The following is a 26,403-nucleotide window of genomic DNA, read 5'->3' as shown; positions in this document are numbered from 1 at the left end:
TCACCAGGGCCAGTGTTGTTGGATGAGGCCATCCCCATTACACCAGGGACAGTGCTTCCTGGTAGGAAATCATCACCATACCAGGGCATGTGGTGCTGGATTAGGCCATCTTCACCAAACAAAGGCCCGTACTGTTGGATGAGGTCATCCAAATTACACCAGGGACAGTTCTTCCTGTGAGGCCATGATCACCACACCAGGGCCTGTGGTGCTGGATGAGGCCATCCACATTACACCAGGGCCTGTGCTACTCGATGATACCATCCACATTTCACCAGGGCTTGTGTTGCTGGCTGATGACATCCACAATACGCAAGGGCCTGTGCTTAGGACAATCACATTACACCAAGGCCAGTGGTGCTGGCCAATATCAACCACATTTCACCAGGGCCACTATTGTTGACTGAGGCCATCCACATTACATCACGGTCTGTGAAGCCGGCTTCTACCAACCACATTACACCAGGGACAGTGCTTCCTGTGAGGCCATCTTCACCCCACCAGGGCCTCTGCTGCTCGTTGATGCCATCCACATTACACCTGGACCTGGGCTGCTGACAGATATCATGCACATTTCACCAGGGCCAGTGGTGTTGGCTAAGGCCATTCACATTACACCAGGGTGTGTGGTCCTGACCAATACCATCCATATTTCACCAGGGACAGTGTTGTTAGATGAGGCCAACTACATTTCACCAGGGCCTGTGGTCATGGCTGATGCCATCCACATTACACCAGGGCCAGTGGTGTTGGCTGAGGACATTCACATTTCACCAGGGCCTGTGGTCATGGCTGATGCCATCCACATTGCACCAGGGCCAGTGGTGTTGGCTGAGGACATTCACATTTCACCAGGGCCTGTGGTGCTGCGCAATACCATCCACATTTTACCAGGGCCTGTGGTGCTGTCCGAAAACATCCACATTTCACCAGGGCCTGTGATACTTGCTGATGCCATCCACATTACACCAGGGCAGTGGTGTTGGCTAAGGCCATTCACATTACACCAGGGCCAGTGGTGCTGACCAATACCATCCATATTTCACCAGGGACAGTGTTGTTAGATGAGGCCATACACATTTCACAAGGGCCTGCATTGCTGGCTCATGCCATCCACATAACAAAACAGGGCCTGTGCTACTGGCTGAGGCCAACTACATTTCACCAGGGCCTGTGCTAGTCGTTGATGCCATCCACATTATACCAACGCAAGTGGTGCTGTCCTAAACCATCTACATTTCACCAGGGCCTGTTGTTGGATGAGGCCGTCCACATTACACCACTGCCAGTGCTTCCATTGAGGCCATCATCAACACACCAGGGCCTGTGGTGCTGGAGGAGGCAATCCACATTACACCAGGGCCTGTGCTACTTGTTGATACCATCCACATTTCACCAGGGCCATTTAACAGTGGTGTTGGCCGAGGACATCCACATTACACCAGGGCCTGTGATGCTGGCTTCTACCATCCACATTACGCCAGGGACAGTGAGGCCATCTTCACCACACCAGGGCCTTTACTACTTTCTGAGGCCATCTACATTACACCAGGGCCTGTGTTGTTGGCTTAGACCAATTAAATTTCACCAGGGCCTGTGCTACTCGTTGATGCCATGCACATTACACCAGGGCCTGTGGTTTTGGCGGTTACCATCCACATTTTTACCAGGGCCAGTGTTGTTGGATGAGGCCATCCACATTACACCAGGGACAGTGCTTCCTGTGAGGCCATCATCACATTTCACCAGGGCATGTGGTGCTGGATGAGGCCATCCACACTACACCAGGGCCTGTGCTACTCGATGATACCATCCACATTTCACCAGGGTTTGTGTTGCTGGCTGATGCGTTCCACAATACGCAAGGGCCTGTGCTACTGGCTGAAGATTTTCACATTATGCCAGGGCCTTTGGTGCTGGCCAATACCATCCACATTTCACCAGGGCCAGTGTTGTTGGATGAGGCCATCCCCATTACACCAGGGACAGTGCTTCCTGGTAGGAAATCATCACCATACCAGGGCATGTGGTGCTGGATTAGGCCATCTTCACCAAACAAAGGCCCGTACTGTTGGATGAGGTCATCCAAATTACACCAGGGACAGTTCTTCCTGTGAGGCCATGATCACCACACCAGGGCCTGTGGTGCTGGATGAGGCCATCCACATTACACCAGGGCCTGTGCTACTCGATGATACCATCCACATTTCACCAGGGCTTGTGTTGCTGGCTGATGACATCCACAATACGCAAGGGCCTGTGCTTAGGACAATCACATTACACCAAGGCCAGTGGTGCTGGCCAATATCAACCACATTTCACCAGGGCCACTATTGTTGACTGAGGCCATCCACATTACATCACGGTCTGTGAAGCCGGCTTCTACCAACCACATTACACCAGGGACAGTGCTTCCTGTGAGGCCATCTTCACCCCACCAGGGCCTCTGCTGCTCGTTGATGCCATCCACATTACACCTGGACCTGGGCTGCTGACAGATATCATGCACATTTCACCAGGGCCAGTGGTGTTGGCTAAGGCCATTCACATTACACCAGGGTGTGTGGTCCTGACCAATACCATCCATATTTCACCAGGGACAGTGTTGTTAGATGAGGCCAACTACATTTCCCCAGGGCCTGTGGTCATGGCTGATGCCATCCACATTACACCAGGGCCAGTGGTGTTGGCTGAGGACATTCACATTTCACCAGGGCCTGTGGTCATGGCTGATGCCATCCACATTGCACCAGGGCCAGTGGTGTTGGCTGAGGACATTCACATTTCACCAGGGCCTGTGGTGCTGCGCAATACCATCCACATTTTACCAGGGCCTGTGGTGCTGTCCGAAAACATCCACATTTCACCAGGGCCTGTGATACTTGCTGATGCCATCCACATTACACCAGGGCAGTGGTGTTGGCTGGGGACATGCACATTACGCCAGGGCCTGTGGTGCTGGCCAATACCATCCACATTTCACCAGGAAAAGTGTTGTTGGCTGAGGCCATCCACATTACACCAGGGCAAGTGCTCCCTGTGAGGCCATATTGACCACACCAGGGCCTGTGCTTCTGGCTGATACCATCCTGATTTCACCAGGGCCTGCGTTGCTGGCTCATGCCATCCATATTACACCAGGGCATGTGGTGCTGGATGATGCCATCCACATTTCACCAGGGTCAGTGTTGTTGGCTGACACCATCCACATTACACCACTGCCAGTGCTTCCTGTGAGGCCATCATCACCACACCAGGGCCTGTGGTGCTGGCTGAGGCCATCCATGTTTCACCAGGGCCAGTGCTCCCTGTGAGGCTGTCTTCACCACACCAGGGCCAGTGGTGCTGGCTGAGACCATCTTCACCAGACCAGGGTCTGTGCTACTACCTGATGCCATCAACATTACACCAGATCCAGTGCTACCTGTGAGAACATCTTCACCAGACCAGGGTATTTGCTAGTGCCTGATGCCATCCACATTATATCAGGGACACTGCTTCCTGTGAGGACATCTTCACCACACCAGGGCCTTTACTACTTTCTGAGGCCATCTACATTACACAAGGGCCTGTGTTGCTGGCTTAGACCAATTAAATTTCACCAGGGCCTGTGCTACTCGTTGATGCCATGCACATTACACCAGGGCCTGTGGTTTTGGCGGTTACCATCCACATTTTTACCAGGGCCAGTGTTGTTGGATGAGGCCATCCACATTACACCAGAGACAGTGCTTCCTGTGAGGCCATCATCACATTTCACCAGGGCATGTGGTGCTGGATGAGGCCATCCACATTACACCAGGGCCTGTGCTACTCGATGATACCATCCACATTTCACCAGGGCTTGTGTTGCTGCCTGATGCGTTCCACAATATGCAAGGGCCCTACTGGCTGAAGACTTTCACATTACGCCAGGGCCAGTGGTGCTGGCCAATACCATCCACATTTCACCAGGGCCAGTGTTGTTGGATGAGGCCATCCCCATTACACCAGGGACAGTGCTTCCTGTGAGGCCATCGTCACCACACCAGGACATTTGGTGCTGGATGAGGCCATCTTCACCACACAAAGGCCCGTACTGTTGGATGAGGCCATCCAAATTACACCAGGGTCAGTTCTTCCTGTGAGGCCATCATCACCACAGCAGGGCCTGTGGTGCTGGATTTGGCCATCAATATTACACCAGTGCTACTCGATGATACCATCCACATTTCACCAGGTCTTGTGTTGCTGGCTGATGACATCCACAATACACAAGGGCCTGTGCTACTGGCTTAGGACATTCACATTACACCAGGGCCAGTGGTGCTGGCCAATATCAAACACATTTCACCAGGGCCACTGTTGTTGGCTGAGGCCATCCACATTACATCACGGTCTGTGATGCCGGCTTCTACCATCCACATTACACCAGGGACAGTGCTTCCTGTGAGGCCATCTTCACCACACCAGGGCCTCTGCTGCTCGTTGATGCCATCCACAGTACACCTTGGCCTGGGCTGCTGACAGATATCATGCACATTTCATCAGGGCCAGTGGTGTTGGCTGGGGCCATTCACATTACACCAGGGTGTGTGGTGCTGACCAATACCATCCATATTTCACCAGGGACAGTGTTGTTAGATGAGGCCATCCACATTACAACAGGGTGTGTGGTGCTGGCTGAGGACATTTACATTTCACCAGGGCCTGTAGTCATGGCTGAGGCCAACTACATTTCACCAGGGCCTGTGGTCATGGCTGAGGCCAACTACATTTCACCAGGGCCTGTGGTCATGGCTGATGCCATCCACATCACACCAGGGCCTGTGCTGCTGGGTGATACATCCTCATTTCACCAGGGCCTGCGTTGCTGGCTGAGGCTATCCACATTTCACCAGAACTACGTTGCGGGCTCATGCCATCCACTTTACATCAGGGCCTGTGCTACTCGTTGATGGCATCCACATTACACCCGGGCCTGTGGTGCTTTCTGAAACCATCCACATTTCACCAGGAATTGTGTTGCTGGTTAATGACATCCACAAAACACAAGGGCCTGTGATACTGGTTGATGCCATTCACATTACACCAGGGCCAGTGGTGTTGGCTGAGGACATTCACATTACACAAGGGCCTGTGCTGCTGGCCAATACCATCCACATTTCACTAGGGCAAGTGTTGTTGGCTAAGGCCATTCACATTACACCAGGGTGTGTGGTGCTGGCCAATACCATCCACATTTCACTAGGGCCAGTGGTGTTGGCTGAGGACATTCACATTTCACCAGGGCCTGTGGTCATGGCTGAGGTCAACTACATTTCACCAGGGCCAGTGGTCATGGCTGATGCCATCCACATTACACCAGGGTCAGTGGTGTTGGCTGAGGACATTCACATTGCACCAGATACAGTGCTTCCTTTGAGGCCATCTTCACAACACCAGGGCCTGTGCTTTTGGCTGAGGCCATCCACATTACATCACGGCCTGTGACGCCGACTTCTACCATCCACATTAGACCAGGGAAAGTGCTTCCTGTGAGGCCATCTTCACCCTACCAGGGCCTCTGCTGCTCGTTGATGCCATCCACATTACACCTGGGCCTGGGGTGCTGACAGATATCATGTACATTTCACCAGGGCCAGTGGTGTTGGCTGAGGCTATCCACATTTCACCAGAACTACGTTGCTGGCTCATGCCATCCACTTTACATCAGGGCCTGTGCTACTCGTTGATGGCATCCACATTACACCTGGGCCTGGGGTGAGGACAACTATCATGCACATTTCACCAGGTCCTGCGTTGCTGGCTGAGGCTATCCACATTTCACCAGAACTACGTTGCTGGCTCATGCCATCCACTTTACATCAGGGCCTGTGCTACTCGTTGATGGCATCCACATTACACCAGGGCCTGTGGTGCTTTCTGAAACCATCCACATTTCACCAGGAATTGTATTACTGGCTGTTGACATCCACAAAACACAAGGGCCGCTGATGCCATTCACATTACACCAGGGCCAGTGGTGTTGGCTGAGGACATTCACATTACACCAGGGCCTGTGCTGCTTGCCAATACCATCCACATTTCACCAGGGCAAGTGTTGTTGGCTAAGGCCATTCAAATTACACCAGTGTGTGTTGTGCTGACCAATACAATCCATATTTCACCAGGGACAGTGTTGTTAGATGAGGCCATCCATATTACAATAGGGCCTGTGCTACTGGTTGAGGACATTTACATTTCACCAGGGCCTGTGGTCATGGCTGAGGCCAACTACATTTCACCAGGGCCAGTGGTGTTGGCTGAGGACATTCACATTTCACCAGGGCCTGTGGTGCTGGCCAATACCATCCACATTTCACCAGGGTCTGTGGTGCTGTCCGAAAAAATCCACATTTCACCAGGGTCTGTGATTCTCGCTGATGCAATCCACATTACACCAGGGCCAGTGGTGTTGGCTGGGGACATGCACATTACGCCAGGGCCTGTGGTGCTGGCCAACACCATCCACATTTCACCAGGGCAAGTGTTGTTGGCTAAGGTCATTCACATTACACCAGGGTGTGTGGTGCTGACCAATACCATCCATATTTCACCAAGGACAGTGTTGTTAGATGAGGCCACTCACATTACAACAGGGCCTGTGCTACTGGCTGAGGACATTTACATTTCACCAGGGCCTGTGGTCATGGCTGATGCCATCCACATTACACCAGGGCCTGTGCTACTGGCTGAGGACATTTACATTTCACCAGGGCCTGTGGTCATGGCTGAGGCCAACTACATTACACCAGGGCCAGTGGTGTTGGCTGAGGACATTCACATTACACCAGGGACAGTGCTTCCTTTGAGGCCATCTTCACCACACCAGGGCCTCTGCTGCTCATTGATGCCATCCACATTACACCTGGCCCTGTGCTGCTGACCAATATAATGCACATTTAACCAAGGACAGTGTTGTTAGATGAGGCCATCCACATTACAACAGGGCCTGTGCTACTGGCTGAGGACATCTACATTTCACCAGGGCCTGTGTTGGTGGCTGATCCCATCCACAATATACAAAGGCCTGCGTTGCTGGCTGAGGCCATCCACATTGCACCAGGGCCACTGCTCCGTGTGAGGCCATATTCACCACACCAGGGCCTGTGCTTCTGGCTGATACCATCCTGATTTCACCAGGGACTGCGTTGCTGGCTCATGCCATCCATATTACACCAGGGCATGTGGTGCTGGATGATGCCATCCACATTTCACCAGGGTCAGTGTTGTTGGCTGAGACCATCCACATTACACCACTGCCAGTGCTTCCTGTGAGGCCATCTTCACCACACCAGGGTCTGTGCTTTTGGCTGAGGCCATCCACATTACATCACTGCCTGTGATGCAGGCTTTTACCATCCACATTACACCAAGGACAGTGCTTCCTGTGAGGCCATCTTCACCCGACCAGGGCCTCTGCTGCTCGTTGATGCCATCCACATTACACTTGGGCCTGTGGTGCTGAACGATATCATACACATTTCACCAGGGCCAGTGGTGTTGGCTAAGGCCATTCACATTACACCAGGGCCTTTGCTACTGGCTTAGGATATTGACATTACACCAGGGTGTGTGGTCTTGGCTGAGGCCAAGTAAATTTCACCAGGGCCTGTGTTGGTGGCTGATCCCATCCACAATATACAAAGGCCTGTGCTACTGGCTGATGCCATCCACATTACACCAGGGTCAGTGTTGTCGGATGAGACCATCCACATTACACCACTGCCAGTGCTTCCTGTGAGGCCATCATCACCACACCAGGGCCTGCATTGCTTGCTCATGCCATCCACATTACACCGGGGCCTGTGCAATTCGTTGATGCCATCCACATTACGCCAGGGCATGTGGTGCTGTCGGAAACCATCCACAATACACAAGGGCCTGTGATACTGGCTTATGCCATCCACATTAAACCAGGGCCAGTGGTTTTGGCTGAGGACATTCACATTACACCTGGGCTTTTGGTGCTGGCCAATACCATCCACATTTCACCAGGGCCACTGTTGTTGGCTGAGGCCATACATTTTACACCAGGGAGAGTGCTTCGTGTGACGCGATCTTCACCACAAAAGGGCCTTTGCCCTGGGCTAAGGCCATCCACATTACACCAGGGCCTGTGGTGCTGACCGATATCATGCACATTTCCCAGGGCCAGTGGTGTTGGCTAAGGCCATTCACATTACACCAGAGACCGTGCGTCCTGTGAGGCCATCTTCACCAAACCAGGGCATCTGCTGCTCGTTGATGCCATCCACATTATGCCTGGGCCTGTGGTGCTGACCGATATCATGCACATTTCACCAGGGCCAGTGGTGTTGGCTAAGTTCATTCACATTACACCAGGGCCTTTGTTACTGGCTTAGGACATTTACATTACACCAGGGCCTGTGGTCATGGCTGAGGCCAACTACATTTCACCAGGGCCTGTGCTAGTCGTTGATGCCATCCACATTATACCAGGGCAAGTGGTGCTGTCCGAAACCATCCACATTTCAACAGGCCAGTATTGTTGGTTGAGGCCATCCACATTAGACAACTGCCAGTGCTTCCATTGAGGCCATCATCAACACACCAGGGCCTGTGGTGCTGGATGAGGCCATCCACATTACACCAGGGCCTGTGCTACTTGTTGATACCATCCACATTTCACCAGGGCCATCCAACAGTGGTGTTGGCCGAGGACATTCACATTACACCAGGGCCTGTGGTGCTGGCCAATACCATCCACATTTCACCAGGGCCAGTGTTGTTGGATGAGGCCATCCACATTACACCAGGGCCTGTGATGCCGGCTTCTACCATCCACATTACACCAGGGACAGTGAGGCCATCTTCACCACACCAGGGCCTTTGCTGTGAACTGAGGCCATCCACATTACACCAGGGCTTGTGATGCCGGCTTCTACCATCCACATTAAACCAAGGACAGTGCTTCCTGTTAGGCCATCTTCTCCCCACCAGTGCCTCTGCTGCTCGTTGATGCCATCCACATTACACTTGGGCCTGTGGATATCGGTCAGCACCACAGGCCCAAGTGTACCAGGGCCAGTGGTGTTGGCAAAGGCCATTCACACTACACCAGGGTGTGTGATGCTGACCAATACCATCCATATTTCACCAAGGACAGTGTTGTTAGATGAGGCCATCAACATTACAACAGGGCCTTTTCTACTGGCTGAGGCCAACTACATTTGACCAGGGACTGTGCTACTCGTTGATTGCATCCACATTACACCCGGGCCTGTTTTGCTGTCCGAAACCATCCACATTTCACCAGGGCTTGTGTTGCTGGCTGATGACATTCACAAAACACAAGGGCCTTTGATACTGGCTGATGCCATCCACATTACACCAGGGCCTGTGGTGTTGGCTGAGGACATTCACATTACACCAGGGCCTGTGCCAATACCATCCACATTTCACCAGGGCCAGTGTTGTTGGATGACGCCATCCTCATTACACCAGTGCCTGTGCTACTCGTTGATTCCATTCACATTACACCAGGGCCTGTGGTGCTGGCCAATACCATCCACATTTCACTAGGGCCAGTGTTGTTTGCTGAGGCCATCCTGATTACACCACTGCCAGTGCTTCCTGTGATGCCATCATCACCACATCAGGGCCTGTGCTACTGGGTGAGGCCAACTACATTTCACCAGGGCTTGTGTTGCTGGCTGACGACATCCACAATACACAAGGGCATGTGATACTGGCTGATGCCATCCACATTACACCAGGGGCAGTGGTGTTATCTAAGGCCATTCACCACACCAGGGCCAGTGGTGCTGACCAATACCATCCATATTTCACCAGGGACAGTGTTGTTAGATGAGGCCATCCACATTTCACAAGGGCCTGCATTGCTAGCTCATGCCATCCACATAACAACAGGGCCTGTGCTACTGGCTGAGGCCAAATACATTTCACCAGGGCCTGTACTAGTCGTTGATGCCATCCACATTATACCAGGGCAAGTGGTGCTGTCCGAAACCATCCACATTACACCAAGGACAGTGCGTCCTATGAGGCCATCTTCACCCCACCAGGGCCTCTGCTGCTCGTTGATGCCATCCACATTACACTTGGGCCTGTGGTGCTGAACGATATCATGCACATTACACCAGGGGTGTGTGGTCTTGGCTGAGGCCAAGTACATTTCACCAGGGCCTGTATTGGTGGCTGATCCCATCCACAATATACAAAGGCCTTTGCTACTGGCTGATGCCATCCACATTACACCAGGGCCATTGGTGCTGGCCAATACCATCCACATTTCACCAGGGCCACTGTTGTTGGCTCAGGCCATACATTTTACACCAGGGAGAGTGCTTCCTGTGAGGCGATCTTCACCACACAAGGGCCTTTGCCCTGGGCTGAGGCCATCCACATTACACCTGGGCCTGTGGTGCTGACCGATATCATGCACATTTCCCAGGGCCAGTGGTGTTGGCTAAGGCCATTCACATTATACCAGAGACAGTGCTTCCTGTGAGGCCATCTTCACCAAACCAGGGACTGTGCTTTTGGCTGAGGCCATCCGCATTACATCAGGGCCTGTGATGCCTACTTCTACCATCCACATTACACCAGGGCCAGTGCTTCCTGTGAGGTCATCTTCACCCCACCAGGGCCTCTGCTGCTTGTTGATGCCATCCACATTACGCCTGGGCCTGTGGTGCTGACCGATATCATGCACATTTCACCAGGGCCAGTGGTGTTGGCTAAGGTCATTCACATTACACCAGGGCCTTTGCTACTGGCCTAGGACATTTACATTACACCAGGGTGTGGTCATGGCTGAGGCCAACTACATATCACCAGGGCCTGTATTGGTGGCTGATCCCATCCACAATATACAAAGGCCTGTGCTACTGGCTGATGCCATCCACATTACACCAGGGCCTGTGCTACTGGGTGAGGCCAACTACATTTCACCAGGGCTTGTGTTGCTGGCTGACGACTTCTGTTAGGCTTTGTATTGTTGATTGTCATTTATGCTTAGAAATATTTAACCATACAGTGGGGCAAAAAAGTATTTAGTCAGCCACCGATTGTGCAAGTTCCCCCACTTAAAATGATGACAGAGGTCAGTAATTTGCACCAGAGGTACACTTCAACTGTGAGAGACAGAATGTGAAAAAAAAATCCATGAATTCACATGGTAGGATTTGTAAAGAATTTATTCGTAAATTAGGGTGGAAAATAAGTATTTGGTCACCTCAAACAAGGAAAATCTCTGGCTCTCACACACCTGTAACGTCTTCTGTAAGACGGTTTTCTGTCCCCCACTCGTTACCTGTATGAATGGCACCTGTTTGAACTCATCATCTGTATAAAAGACACCTGTCCACAGCCTCAAACAGTCAGACTCCAAACTCCGCCATGGCCAAGACCAAAGAGCTTTCGAAGGACACCAGGAAAAGTATTGTAGACCTGCACCAGACTGGGAAGAGTGAATCTACAATAGGCAAGCAGCTCGGTGTGAAAAAATCAACCGTGGGAGCAATCATCAGAAAATGGAAGACATACAAGACCACTGATAATCTCCCTCGATCTGGGGCTCCACGCAAGATCTCATCCCGTGGGGTCAAAATGATCATGAGAACGGTGAGCAAAGATCCCAGAACCACACGTGGGGACCTGGTGAATGACCTGCAGAGAGCTGGGACCAAAGTAACAAAGGTCACCATCAGTAACACACTACAACAGCAGGGAATCAAATCCCGCAGTGCCAGACGTGTTCCGCTGCTGAAGCCAGTGCATGTCCAGGCCCGTCTGAAGTTTGCCAGAGAGCACATGGATGGTACAGCAGAGGATTGGGAGAATGTCATGTGGTCAGATGAAACCAAAGTAGAACTTTTTGGTATAAACTCAACTCGTCGTGTTTGGAGGAAGAAGAATACTGAGTTGCATCCCAAGTACACCATACCTACTGTGAAGCATGGGGGTGGAAACATCATGCTATGGGGCTGTTTTTCTGCCAAGGGGACAGGACGACTGATCCGTGTTAAGGACAGAATGAATGGGGCCATGTATCGTGAGATTTTGAGCCAAAACCTCCTTCCATCAGTGAGAACTTTGAAGATGAAACGAGGCTGGGTCTTCCAACATGACAATGATCCAAAACAAACCGCCCGGGCAACAAAGGAGTAGCTCCGTAAGAAGCATTTGAAAGTCCTGGAGTGGCCTAGCCAGTCTCCAGACCTCAACTCCATAGAAAATCTGTGGCGGGAGTTGAAAGTCCGTGTTGCTCGCCGACAGCCCCAAAACATCACTGCTCTCGAGAAGATCTGCATGGAGGAATGGGCCAAAATACCAGCTACTGTGTGTGCAAACCTGGTAAAGACCTATAGTAAACATTTGACCTCCGTTATTGCCAACAAAGGTTATGTTACAAAGTATTGAGTTGTATTTTTGTTATTGACCAAATACTTATTTTCCACCCTGATTTACGAATAAATTCTTTACAAATCCTACCATGTGAATTCATGGATTTTTTTTTCACATTCTGTCTCTCAAAGTTGAAGTGTACCTCTGGTGCAAATTACTGACCTCTGTCATCATTTTAGGTGGGGGAACTTGCACAATCGGTGGCTGACTAAATACTTTTTTGCCCCACTGTATATGCTTAGAGGTGTATAATCAATTGTGTAGTGATAGGACTGTGATCTTTAACAGGCTGCAAAGGCTTGGTGTGTATTCCACACTAGAATGCACACCCACATCCTGGGAGCACGAGAGAGGTCGTACCTTCTCTTATTGTTTTATGGTAGGATTAACGTAGCTACGTCTGTTCTAGTCTAAGTGCTTTTTGTTTAGATGAACTGTTGGATTTTCCAGACCAGCAGGTTAAGGAAGTCGTTTATGGGGTCACACTCTGACCCCCCCCCCCCCCCACACACACACACACACACAGTATTCTTTGTTTACATGTATACCTATGTAAGATGTTATATGTTAATGACCCTATGCATATTCATGTAACCACAATTAAAGGAGTGCTATGGGGAACCTGGCTGAGAGTCTGATGGAGGTCAAGTGGTGGAACGACACTTGGCTCCAGGCAGGACTCCCTCATGCATGAGTAACATGAAGAACTTTGCCTACTTGTGTCTTGCTTTGCAGTGTAATTATATTGTCTTCAACGTTCCAGCAGATGGGTTCAAGCTACAAACCTATCAACTTCCACAATACACAAGGGCATGTGATACTGGCTGATGCCATCCACATTACACCAGGGGCAGTGGTGTTGGCTAAGGCCATTCACATTACACCAGGGTGTGTGGTGCTGAACAATACCATCTATATTTCACCAGGGACAGTGTTGTTAGATGAGGTCATCTACATTTCACAAGGGCCTGCATTGCTGGCTCATGCCATCCACATAGCAACAGGGCCTGTGCTACTGGCTGAGGCCAATTACATTTCACCAGGGCCTAGTCGATGATGCCATCCACATTATACCAGGGCAAGTTGTGCTGTCCGAAACCATCCAGATTTCACCAGTGCCAGTGCTTCCTTTGAGGCCATCATCAACACACCAGGGCCTGTGGTGCTGGATGAGGCCATCCACATTACACCAGGGCATGTGCTACTGGCTGAGGCCAACTACATTTCACTAGTGCCTGTCTTGGTGGCTGATCCCATCCACAATATACAAAGGCCTGTGCTACTGGCTGATCCCATCCACATTACACCTGGGCCAGTCCTCCCTGTGAGACCATATTCACCACACCAGGGCCTGTGCTGCTGGCTTATACCATTCTCCTTTCACCAGGGCCTGCGTTGCTGGCTGAGGCCAACTACATTTGACCAGGGACTGTGCTACTCGTTGATTGGTTCCACATTACACCCGGGCCTGTTTTGCTGTCCGAAACCATCCACATTTCACCAGGGCTTGTGTTGCTGGCTGATGACATTCAGAAAACACAAGGGCCTTAGATACTGGCTGATGCCATCCACATTACACCAGGGCCAGTGGTGTTGGCTGAGGACATTCATATTACACCAGGGTCTGTGCCAATACAATCCACATTTCACCAGGGCTTGTGTTGCTGGTTGATGCGATCCACAATACCCAAGGGCCTGTGCTACTGGCTGAGGACATTCACATTACACCAGGGCCTTTGGTGTTGGCCAATACCATCCACATTTCACCAGGGCCAGCGTTGTTGGATGAGGCCATCCAAATTACAACAGGGACAGTGCTTCCTGTGAGGCCATCATCACCACACCAGGGCCTGTATTGCTGGCTTAGGCCATCCACATTGCACCAGGGCTAATGCTCCCTCTGAGGCCAACTTCACGACAGCAGGGCCTGCGGTGCTGTCTGAGGCAGACTACATTTCACTAGAGCGCATGTTGCCGGCTGAGGCCATCTACATTTCACCAGGGCCTGGCTGCTGTCTGAGAACATCCACATTACACCATGGCCTGTGCTTCCTGTGAGGCCATCTTCACCACCCCAGGGCCTGTATTGTTGGATGAGGCCATCCACATTACACCAGGTACAGTTCTTCCTGTGTGGCAATCATCACCAAACCAGGGCCTGTGGTGCTCGATGAGGCCATCCACATTTCACCAGGGATTGTGTTGCTGGCTGATGCGTTCCACAAAACACAAGGGCCTTTACTACTGGCTGAGGATATTCACATTACACCAGGGCCTGTGGTGCTGGCCAATATAATCCACATTTCACAAGAGCCACTGTTGTTGGCTGAGGCCATACACATTACACAAGGGACAGTGCCTCCTGTGAGGCCATCTTCCCCACACCAGGGCCTGTACTGTTGGATGAGGCCATCCACATTACACCAGGTACAGTTCTTCCTGTGTGGCAATCATCACCAAACCAAGGCCTGTGGTGCTCGATGAGGCCATCCACATTTCACCAGGGATTGTGTTGCTGGCTGATGCGTTCCACAAATCACAAAGGCCTTTACCACTGGCTGAGGATATTCACATTACACCAGGGCCTGTGGTGCTGGCCAATATAATCCACATTTCCCAGGGCCACTGTTGTTGGCTGAGGCCATACACATTACACAAGGGACAGAGCCTCCTGTGAGGCCATCTTCACCACACCAGGGCCTCTGCTGCTCGTTGATGCCATCCACATTACACCTGGGCCTGTGGTGCTGACCGATTTCTTGCACATTTCACCAGGGTGTGTGGTGCTGACCAACACCATCCATATTTCACCAGCGACAGAGTATTTAGATGAGGCCATCCACATTACAACAGGGCCTGTGCTACTGGCTGAGGACATTTACATTTCACCAGGGCCTGTGGTCATGGCTGAGGCCAACTACATTTCATCAGGGCCTGTGATCATGGCTGAGGACATTCACATTACACCAGGGCCAGTGGTGCTGGCCAATACCATCCACATTTCACCAGGGCCAGTGTTGTTGGATGAGGCCATCCAAATTACACCAGGGACAGTGCTTCTTGTGAGGCCATCATCACCACACCAGGGCCTGTGGTGCTCGCTGATACCATCCACATTAGGGCCTATGATGCTGGCCGATATCATGCATATTACACCAGGGCCAGTGGTGTAAGCTAAGGCCATCCACATTACACCAGGGTGTGTGGTGCTTACCAATACCATACATATTTCACAAGGGCCAGTGTTGTTAGATTATGCCATCCACATTACACCAGGTCCTGTGCTGCTGGCTGAGGCCATCCACATTGCACCGGGGCCATTTGGTTGGATGAGGACATTAACATTACACCAGGGAATGTGTTGCTGGCTGAGGCCATTCACATTGCAGTAGGGCCTGTGCTGCTGGCTGAGGCCACCTATATTTCACCACGGCCTGTGTTGATGGCTGATGCCATCCACAATACACCAGGGCCAGTTATTTCTGTGAGGCCATCTTCAATAGACCAGGGCCTGTGCTGCTAGCCATCCAAATTACCCAAGGGCCTGTGTTGCTGGCCGAAAACAACCACATTTCACCAGGCCCTGTGGTGTTGCTGGATGAGGCCATCCACATTACACCAGGGCCTGTGCTACTCGTTGATACCATCTACATTTCACCAGGGCTTGTGTTGCTGGCTGATGCGATCCACAATACACAAGGGCCTGTGCTACTGGCTGATACCATCCCCATTACACCAGGGCCAGTTGTGTTTGCTGAGGATATTCACATTACGCCAGGGCCTGTGGTGTTGGCCAATAGTCAAAGGAGCTTGCAAAGAAAAGCGTCTGGACTTCTTTAAGTTGCTTGAAGACGTTTCACCTCTCATCCGAGAAGCTTCTTCAGTTCTAATGTCAAATGGTGGAGAGTCCCAGATATAAACCTAGTGGGAGTATATCTGGGACTCTTCACCATTTGACCTAGCCGAACATCATGAAATCTGTATGTGTTTCATAGTGTCGAACAATCTTTGTACAGTTAAAGCCAGCAGTTAATACATGACGGAAACACCAACGTTATCTCTTTTATGTGTTTATACACAGGTCACGCTGATTACTGAACAAAAACCCAAAGATCAGATGTTAAACAGATTTATTTGCTCTCTCTCCTCCTTAAACATGTTTTTAATGTTAGTTATAATTCAGAATTGGCGACTGAAACACGTAGGACACATAAGAACATCAGGAAATAAAACACCGATAAATAAAAGAAGTAAAAGAAGTAAAAGAAGTCAGCGGGGGTTACTACAGCTGTGTACCGGGGCCTGCGCTTTGTCGGTGGGATTGCTTGCGAGGCGAGCGGGTCTATCCCACGCTTTGCCGTGAGACTGGGCAGACATCTCCAAAATCATCGAAACACTTTTGCAAAGAGGCTGTATCTTGACAAACCGACCAGACACATGAAGATTAAACCACTACATTCTCGGCTAAAAAAAATATTAAAACGGTATTTGGTAACACACAAACAGGGTTTTTCAAAGCTCAGTTCTGTTAGCTTCCACATGCTGTTGTGTGCTAGAAACAATGGCCACCAGGCCAAAGCAATGGTTTTGACTCGATCAGCGTTAACCCCGCCCCCTGAGTTTGATAAAATTATTTCATGATGAGAGCCAGGCGCCAGGACTGCCAAAATGAAATAAATAAATATATCATTAAATAATTAATTAAATGTGTCAATAATTAATTAAATGTGTCAATAATTAATTAATTACATGTGTCAATAATTTATTAATTACATGTGTCATAACTATTTATTTAATTAATTAATTCCAATTTTAATTAATTATTGCCACATTTAATTAATTATTTAATGGTGTATTTAATTAATTCATTATGGCAGTCCTGGCGTTCCATAACATTAAACATTATCTTTGTTAGAATTAGCTTTGAGTGTATATTCCAGATATCTATAGTATTATTAGAATCATGAGATTACAACACATTTACCTCTCCTCCACTTCTTTGAAGTGTCTCCCAGTGCCACTGGTTAGCATGTTTTGGTTCGTGCAACTGGTCCGTCGGGTTATTGTCTCCCCAGGAACATTTCCGTTGTCTTTTTTCCTATTTCCGTTGTGCTTTGTGTGCTTTTGCAGCGTTTTTCTTTTTGCAGCGTTTTTCTTTTTGCAAGTGTTTTCTGAGGTTGCAGTCCGTTTGGCCTCTCAGGGCCACTGTAAGGAGCTGAATAACGCGACTGAAAAAAATCGCAGTGTTTGCCCAGCTTAACGCAGACTGTTTAAATTAAGCTGCTGTTTCACATAATAAACCCTGTCAGCCGCAGTATTGCCTTCTGTCTTAACAGTTAAAGCAGTAGAGACGAGCTGTTTACATGTGCGTGGAACTCTAGCGTCATTAACCATGCTAGCTGTTAGCTTATAGCTCATGCTAGCTAACCAGCGAGCAGTTAAAAGGACAACCGAAGCTGCACAAAACACCCACAAACTTATCTCACTACAACGTAGCGCCGAAAATATGACTCGCAGCTCGAGCTCGACACAGCGTCTGTAACATAAGACTGACATCCAGCTAACCACAGCTAAAAAGATATTTAGAGAAAACTTACTGTTTCCTCAGGTTACACGAGTTTTTTCACGCTGAAAAGTTGTTGTTTTGGCTCTCACTGAAGACACTGATGCTGAAGACATAGCTGTTCTTTTGTACTGCTTTTAAGCGAAACATCCTTTGTATGTAAGGTGTTAAGGTTCACATAATTGAGGAAGGAGAGTACAAACAACCAGGTCCAGAAGATCTTGGTCAAACAATTGATTTTAATGAATACACGCGTGGGAAGACCACTGTACGCAGACAGCACTTGATCTTCGACTTAATCAAAGCATACACAGATTTTTATAGCATCAGGGTTTGAATTAACGACACCCCTTCATACGTCACAAACAGAATATATACATACGTCAAATCAAAACCACAATGACTTTTAACACAGTTTAAAAGAACGTTGTCTTCGTCTCGTCTGGAACACGAGCCCCACATCCTGCCAGACGCTGTTCCTCTTTCCAGAGACAAACATGACCAACTTCTCACCTATAAATGAGTCTAACTAGTGTGTGTGTGTGTATGTGTTGACCTTACATGCTCTCTCATCTCACCCGTTGCACTTCTGACCTTTTACCAAACCAGAGGCTCATCCTTATGTGTAATAACCTAACTGAAACTACATGTACTATGTTGAATAAATGTTTTAATCAAGAACCTCTACTAAGAGCTTAGTAAAAGAATATAAAAGTATAACAGACAATTTGAATAACCTAGTAATTCAAATAGCCTCGTCTAACCTGCTACTCAGAATAACTTAGACTCTGCTTTCACTTCTGCTTTCACTTCTGCAAACTCTCTGCAACTTCCTGTCAGCCTGCAACTTAGTCTTTCTAAAAGACACACACACTGTTTAAACCTCTGAATACAATATCAATGCTGCAGATTCTATTATTAATGCAATGGTAATGATGATGATTATTTAACAATAGCAGTAAAATAATTTCCCTGCTCCACAAAGGCCAAGGGTGTTCATCCTCTTCAGCTCTAGCGTAGACGACTGGCTCTGCCATGTTTTTAATGTTTCTTCTTTCCGTGTGTCCGCTACTTTGAAACGCTTGGGCCGCTCTGCCCGCCACAGGTTCAAACTGGTCATATCACTGCATGGCCACATCTGATTGGTAAAAAAGTTACCGGAAACTCCACTGGCAGCATGTTATCTAATGTGTTAAACTAATTATTTTTTAAAAAGTAACGAGTCAAATTTTGCAAATGTAGCGGAGTAAAAGTACCGTTTCTTCTTCACAAATGTACTCAAGTAAAAGTAAAACCTATCGTGCAATAAAGATACTTTAAAAGTACATTTTTTTCAAAAACTTACTCAAGTAAATGTAACGGAGTAAATGTAACTCGTTACTACCCACCTCTGAGTACACAAGGGACTGAGCTGCTGTTGGTAGAGGCCATCTACAGCACACCAGAGCCTGTGCTGCTGGCTGAGGCCATCTAAAGCACAGAAGGGCATGTGCTGCTTGCTTAGGCCATCTACATTACATCAGGGTCTGTGCTGCTAGCTAAGGCCATCAACATTGCAACAGGGCCTGTGCTGCTGTCTTAGGCCATCTACGCCACACCAGGGCCTCAGTTTCTGTTGGTAGAGGCCATCTACAGCACACCAGGGTCTGTGCTGCTGGCTGAGGCCATCTACAAAACATCAGGGTCTGTGCTGCTGGCTAAGGCCATCTACATTACACCAGGGCCTGTGCTGATGGCGGAGGCCACCTACGTTACATCAGGGCCTTAGCTGCTGTTGGTAGAGTCCATCTAAGGCACATCAGGGCCGGTGCTGCTAGCTGAAGCCATCTACAGCAGACAAGGGCGTGTGCTGTTGGCTGAAGCCTTCTAAATTACACCAGGTCCTGTGGTGCTGGCTGAGGCCTCTTTTTTTTTTTTGACTAAATAATATCAATGCAGTTTATTGTAACAAGTCCTTTTTTCCAATAAGAATATAATTTTAAAAAAGAAAAAGAAAAAGAAGGGCCAACACTACAAATACTGACTCTTTGCATAAATGTCATGTAATTGTCGATAAAAGCCTTTGAAACATATGAAGTGCTTGTAATTATATTTCAATACATCACAGAAACAACTGAAACAAAGATCTAAAAGCAGTTTTTTCCCATTGTGATGTTTTCAAAGCGTTCCGCTTAATTTTATTTTGAGCAGTCAAAAATATTCAGATGAGCAGTGTTTGTTGCTCTCAAAAGGAAAAAATAAAATAAGGTGGTTTCTATGAGGGAATGATCTGTTTTGGCTTTTCTTGATCGAGCTGTTGTTATAGGTCAGTTAAGAAATAGAGAGATATTTTTTAATGCGTATTTGCTCATTAGATTGTTTTATGTGTAAAAGAAGGCCAGCTTTGAGACTAGGTCACAGGCTGACAGGAAACTGCATGTTTTTTGTAGACTATGAGCTCCAGACAGAGTGAAACTAAGTTCAGAGAGGTTGCCCTGGCAACAGACCTTAGAAAGGGGAAGTTATTGCAAGCTGCACAGGAAGTTTTAGTGCACAGGCATATTCATAAATCAGACACAGAAAAGAGGAACTGAATAGAAGAAGTTTTGTTTGTAATGAAACTGTGTGTGTCACGTGGGACGTGTGTGACGTCTGAAGTACCGAAATAACACCATATAAGACACATGTTGAGCTGGTAATGTTAGAGATCCTGCAACTGGCGTTTTGGGCTGTGAAGGGGTCTCTCTCTTCCGGAAGATGATTGAATAAAAAGAAATATAAAATGTTTTGACCGCTATGAGTTGGGTTTTCTCTGTTCTATCATGGGGACTGTCATGAAACGCTGTGTGGCAGGCAGGAGATGTGGACCCAAAATGCAGGACTCACAGACTCAGGGGAAGAACTCAAAATCACAGCTTTATTTGCTGGCAGGAAAAAAAACATATAAACTAAACTAGGGAAACAACAAACTAAAACTCACAGGGAGATCCACACAGCATGAGGGACAACACGACACTGACTCAGAGAAACACAGGGTTTAAATACACTGGGAAGTAACGAGGGGAATGAGACACAGAAGGAGAGCACAGCTGGGAGAAATCAGAACTGACAAGACAAGGGAGCAAAGTAGGATACACTCACATGAGACATAGACCTTCAAAGTAAAACAGGAATTAGCACAGACGCAAACTAGACTAGGGGAGACAGAGCAACTAAGAAACACAGACAACACCAACTCAGAGAACTAAACAGAATACAAGAAAACCAAACTAAGACACTACACTAAAGAATAAGCTGGGACAACAAAGAGAACTAAGAACATAATACAAAAAACTCAGAGGCACAAGAAACTCAAAACACTGGGTCACTGACCCAGGACCGTGACAGGGACAAAAGAGTTAAACTGTGGTTTAATACTGTGTACACATTGCATGGTCTGAATGGTCATCTGAATAACTGAGTTCAGACTAAGTCAGGATTAAACATTGCATTCCCTTTCATCTGAGAAATGTTTCAGGTCAAGCATGCCCATATGGAAAAGAAATAGTAAAAACTTATATGTGATTACTCATGAAAGTGGCCACTTTCATGAGTAAATCATATAAGGCTTACATGATTTACTCATGAAAGTGGCCACTTTCTCATTACTTTCATATATTGTTTTAGTAAGTATCCACAAGTTTCATTATATAATTTTTCAAGGGATCTTACAGTGGGGCAAAAAAGTATTTAGTCAGCCACCGATTGTGCAAGTTCCCCCACTTAAAATGATGACAGAGGTCAGTAATTTGCACCAGAGGTACACTTCAACTGTGAGAGACAGAATGTGAAAAAAAAAAATCCATTAATCCACATGGTAGGATTTGTAAAGAATTTATTCGTAAATCAGGGTGGAAAATAAGTATTTGGTCAATAACAAAAATACAACTCAATACTTTGTAACATAACCTTTGTTGGCAATAACAGAGGTCAAACGTTTACTATAGGTCTTTACCAGGTTTGCACACACAGTAGCTGGTATTTTGGCCCATTCCTCCATGCAGATCTTCTCGAGAGCAGTGATGTTTTGGGGCTGTCGCCGAGCAACACGGACTTTCAACTCCCGCCACAGATTTTCTATGGGGTTGAGGTCTGGAGACTGGCTAGGCCACTCCAGGACTTTCAAATGCTTCTTACGGAGCCACTCCTTTGTTGCCCAGGCGGTGTGTTTTGGATCATTGTCATGTTGGAAGACCCAGCCTCGTTTCATCTTCAAAGTTCTCACTGATGGAAGGAGGTTTTGGCTCAAAATCTCACGATACATGGCCCCATTCATTCTGTCCTTAACACGGATCAGTCGTCCTGTCCCCTTGGCAGAAAAACAGCCCCATAGCATGATGTTTCCACCCCCATGCTTCACAGTAGGTATGGTGTACTTGGGATGCAACTCAGTATTCTTCTTCCTCCAAACACGACGAGTTGAGTTTATACCAAAAAGTTCTACTTTGGTTTCATCTGACCACATGACATTCTCCCAATCCTCTGCTGTATCATCCATGTGCTCTCTGGCAAACTTCAGACGGGCCTGGACATGCACTGGCTTCAGCAGCGGAACACGTCTGGCACTGCGGGATTTGATTCCCTGCCGTTGTAGTGTGTTACTGATGGTGACCTTTGTTACTGTGGTCCCAGCTCTCTGCAGGTCATTCACCAGGTCCCCCCGTGTGGTTCTGGGATCTTTGCTCACCGTTCTCATGATCATTTTGACCCCACGGGATGAGATCTTGCGTGGAGCCCCAGATCGAGGGAGATTATCAGTGGTCTTGTATGTCTTCCATTTTCTGATGATTGCTCCCACAGTTGATTTTTTTCACACCAAGCTGCTTGCCTATTGTAGATTCACTCTTCCCAGTCTGGTGCAGGTCTACAATACTTTTCCTGGTGTCCTTCGAAAGCTCTTTGGTCTTGGCCATGGCGGAGTTTGGAGTCTGACTGTTTGAGGCTGTGGACAGGTGTCTTTTATACAGATGATGAGTTCAAACAGGTGCCATTCATACAGGTAACGAGTGGGGGACAGAAAAGCTTCTTACAGAAGACGTTACAGGTCTGTGAGAGCCAGAGATTTTCCTTGTTTGAGGTGACCAAATACTTATTTTCCACCCTAATTTACGAATAAATTCTTTACAAATCCTACCATGTGAATTCATGGATTTTTTTTTCACATTCTGTCTCTCACAGTTGAAGTGTACCTCTGGTGCAAATTACTGACCTCTATCATCATTTTAAGTGGGGGAACTTGCACAATCGGTGGCTGACTAAATACTTTTTTGCCCCACTGTATGTATATATGTAGCTGTAGCCAGTCTTATTCATGATCTCACTGAGGCCTTTGCAGAACAGCAGTGGGGACAGCGCATCTCCTTGGTAGCACTTGATGGTGACTTACACTGTAAAAAAAATAACCCTATTCAAATTTAAAAAAATGATGTCCAGTTGTCACATCCAAAATATTTGGCTTTATAGAATCCAAATTGAGTCACTTGATATGACCTGATACTTTTATGTTGATATAAACAATATTACTAGACTTGACTGAAACTTTAAATTTTGCATTGATCCAAATTGATTTTTTTACATAGAACCATATTTTAATTATTGAACCAAGCTAATATATTGAAATTTAACCAACCTAATGTATTCACATCGAACCAAATTAACATGAACTAATATGTTTGTGTTGAAGCCAGGTAATTGATTTACATATATTCAAACTATATTTTTTACATTTCATTTCAGTTCAAAAATGCTCTGCATTTCCTATAAAAAACAAGACAGTTGGCCAACCAATTATTTCAAAATTATTTATTGTTCCAAACCATTTTAACTATAATCAATAGAGAGGATTAGTAATATACAGATTTAGTGCTACGGCAGAAATGATTAGAGAAATGTTTGTTTTATAAAACCTGCAATCTTTTGAAAACCAGTATAAAACCTGCAATCTTTTGAAAACCAGTATAAAACCTGCAACCTGTCTAAAACTGGCATAAAACCATTATAAAAACTCTTTTTAAACCAATTTGCAAGTACTCAAAAATGTTTATATGTGCACTGTGCCTGTACAATGTAAAAAAAAAATAATCTACACATGTATCAATGAAATCAACTTAAATCTCCCTTTCAAATGGGTGTTCTTATAAATTTTGAATGTAGAATACCACTGCAGGCCAACCAAGCAAAATAACCAAGCACACATGCACATGCATGTGCACATACACATGCACACATGCATGCAAACACACTACTGTGCAGTGTTAAGTTCACAATTAAGTTTGCGAATCTTAGAGGTCATCTTGTTAAAGTCAAGCTCCATCATAATCTTTTGAAGAGCCTCAAAGGTGAACCTGAATCCTCGTGGATATTCCATATTAAGAGCATAACAGAGTCCAAAGACCATTGCCACTCCAGCTGCCACAGAAGGCAACTCATTCAGGACTTCCACACCATCAATGATTATCCCGATGTCTCGAGGCTGATGTAGGAGGCTTGAGTTGTCCCTGAAGACGAAGAGTGCCATGGTGGTACTCTGCAGCTCTTCCTCAGCTTCATCTTTCTGGGATATCTTGAGGTAAAATATGGAACAAAATGTACAAGTGAAGAACTGAAGTCTGGCACACCTGATAAATCTTTGACCATAATAAACTACTATTTTGATAGTTGTTTGGTCACAGACTATTAGAACAATTATTTGACTAATCAGATTGTGAATTGCATAATCATTAAATTAAATCAATGGTGGAACATTTTCATAAATGTTCCACAAAGCCCAAGAAAAAAAAAAGAAAACAATACAGAACCCTAAGATATTAACTTGATGAGTTGATTAATCGTTGCTGTCCTACATTAATCACTGCATTTAATAGCAGAGTTGTCAAATTTACATCAAGAGACTGCATCTCATGTAGAGACAGAACAGATATGGACATACCATGTATTCTTTTATCAAGTCCTCAACACATCAGCAAGGTGAATGAGAGGATAATGAGGGAGAGTCTAGATTATTATGAAATGTTTAAAAAGGATGTGCAGTGTAAATGCAAAATGATACCTGTTCAGATTAAATGAAAATGTATGCTTCAGCCATGGAATGGATGGAGCGATCTGTGGTTCTGAAAGCATACAGAAAAAAAAGAATAATGTTACTTCTCTATAAAACACATTACATAGAAAAACCAAGAAATACGTAACATGACATACCAAACAGTCTACAGACCAGCCATTAGCGACTAAGTTTGGCATAGGGTCAATTTTTTGCTGTTAAAATTAAAATTTCTTCAGAAAATGCACATTTTTCCGAGCCGCGCCTGAAAGTCAATTGAAGGAATTAGTCTTATGTCATTGATCTTATATGCTGGCTTGTTATTTCTGTCTCTAAATCATGCACATTAATAATTATCTTTTGCGCTCGGTGTACACACACATAACACACAGATATTTATATGAAGAGAGACAAACGTGCGCGCACAAACACAAGCTTGTGTCTAGAAACCGCGAGCTCACCAGAAAAATTCAAACGAAGCGGAGCACGGAGTTATACTATGAATGTTATGAACTATGAACTTATGCTAGCTAGCTTTATCCACCACCGATGCATCGTGGTAACGCTAGCTAGTTAGGCAAAAAGCCGTTTTTTACCAGTATACTAACTTGTATTCCCGACTGTGATGGTCGGTTTCTGGTAACCAGTTCTAACGTTGCGCAGGATAGCTAGCTAGCTTATAGCTAGCAGCTACAATCATGCAAAAATTAGGGGTGGCTGTCGACCCAGCTTAAATGGGGTTATTTTCTGCAATTTTGGCAATACAAATTATAAAAGCTTTTGTAACACACTTGGCTTTACTTACGTTTATTTTCAGATGAAATTAATCAAAGATGTGACATGATGTTTCCAGCAGCCATGCAGAATAAAAATGGGTCCCGGTCTATTTCTGGTGGGCGTGTTCAAGTGCAAATCACTTTGACTCAAATTAAAGATATTATCTGTTCAACATGAAAAGAAATATATGTTTTGAGAGAAATCAAAAACTTTGCGTTGTGTCCTTTGTACAGATATTTAGTTTCATCCAAATCAAAAGTGGTATTTTAAAATGCAAAAAGAAAGGGTTTCACAATCAAATCAATGATTTTATTCTGTTTTGAATGGCACTTATTAGATTGAATGAATGACTGCATGTTAGACTTTTTTCAGTGTATCGTATGGGCTTGAAGTTGGCCTGTAGTGTTGCACTCCACATAGAGTTTCCGATGAAGGATCCAGGTGTGGGGATATTCTTCTTTTTGACATCCATAATCTAGAGGGGTTTTGGAGCCAGCCTTTGGACGCAATTCCCAGAAATAAGGAGTGACAAAGAGTGAGCAAATGTTCTCTTGTACAGCCACGACAATAATCAGGTGGTGAAAGGCCTTGT

At 46.8% G+C, this 26,403-nt stretch overlaps 1 long non-coding RNA gene across 1 annotated transcript; it reads right to left on the bottom strand.

Annotated features, from left to right (window-relative positions):
* Positions 1–23,417: 23,417 nt before the first annotated feature.
* Positions 23,418–26,164, bottom strand: LOC309692977. Its single transcript, XR_014272551.1, has 3 exons — positions 25,840–26,164; positions 25,044–25,104; positions 23,418–24,557 (listed from the first exon to the last, which is right to left on the bottom strand). It is a non-coding gene; the product is annotated as an uncharacterized lncRNA (long non-coding RNA).
* Between the last annotated feature and the right edge of the window lie 239 nt (positions 26,165–26,403).

This window comes from Aulonocara stuartgranti (assembly GCF_965226115.1).
Source record: "Aulonocara stuartgranti genome assembly, chromosome: 17".
Lineage (NCBI taxonomy): Eukaryota > Metazoa > Chordata > Actinopteri > Cichliformes > Cichlidae > Aulonocara > Aulonocara stuartgranti.
The sequence above is the reverse complement of the archived record's forward strand: the minus strand, read 5'-3'. Positions and strand labels throughout refer to the sequence as shown.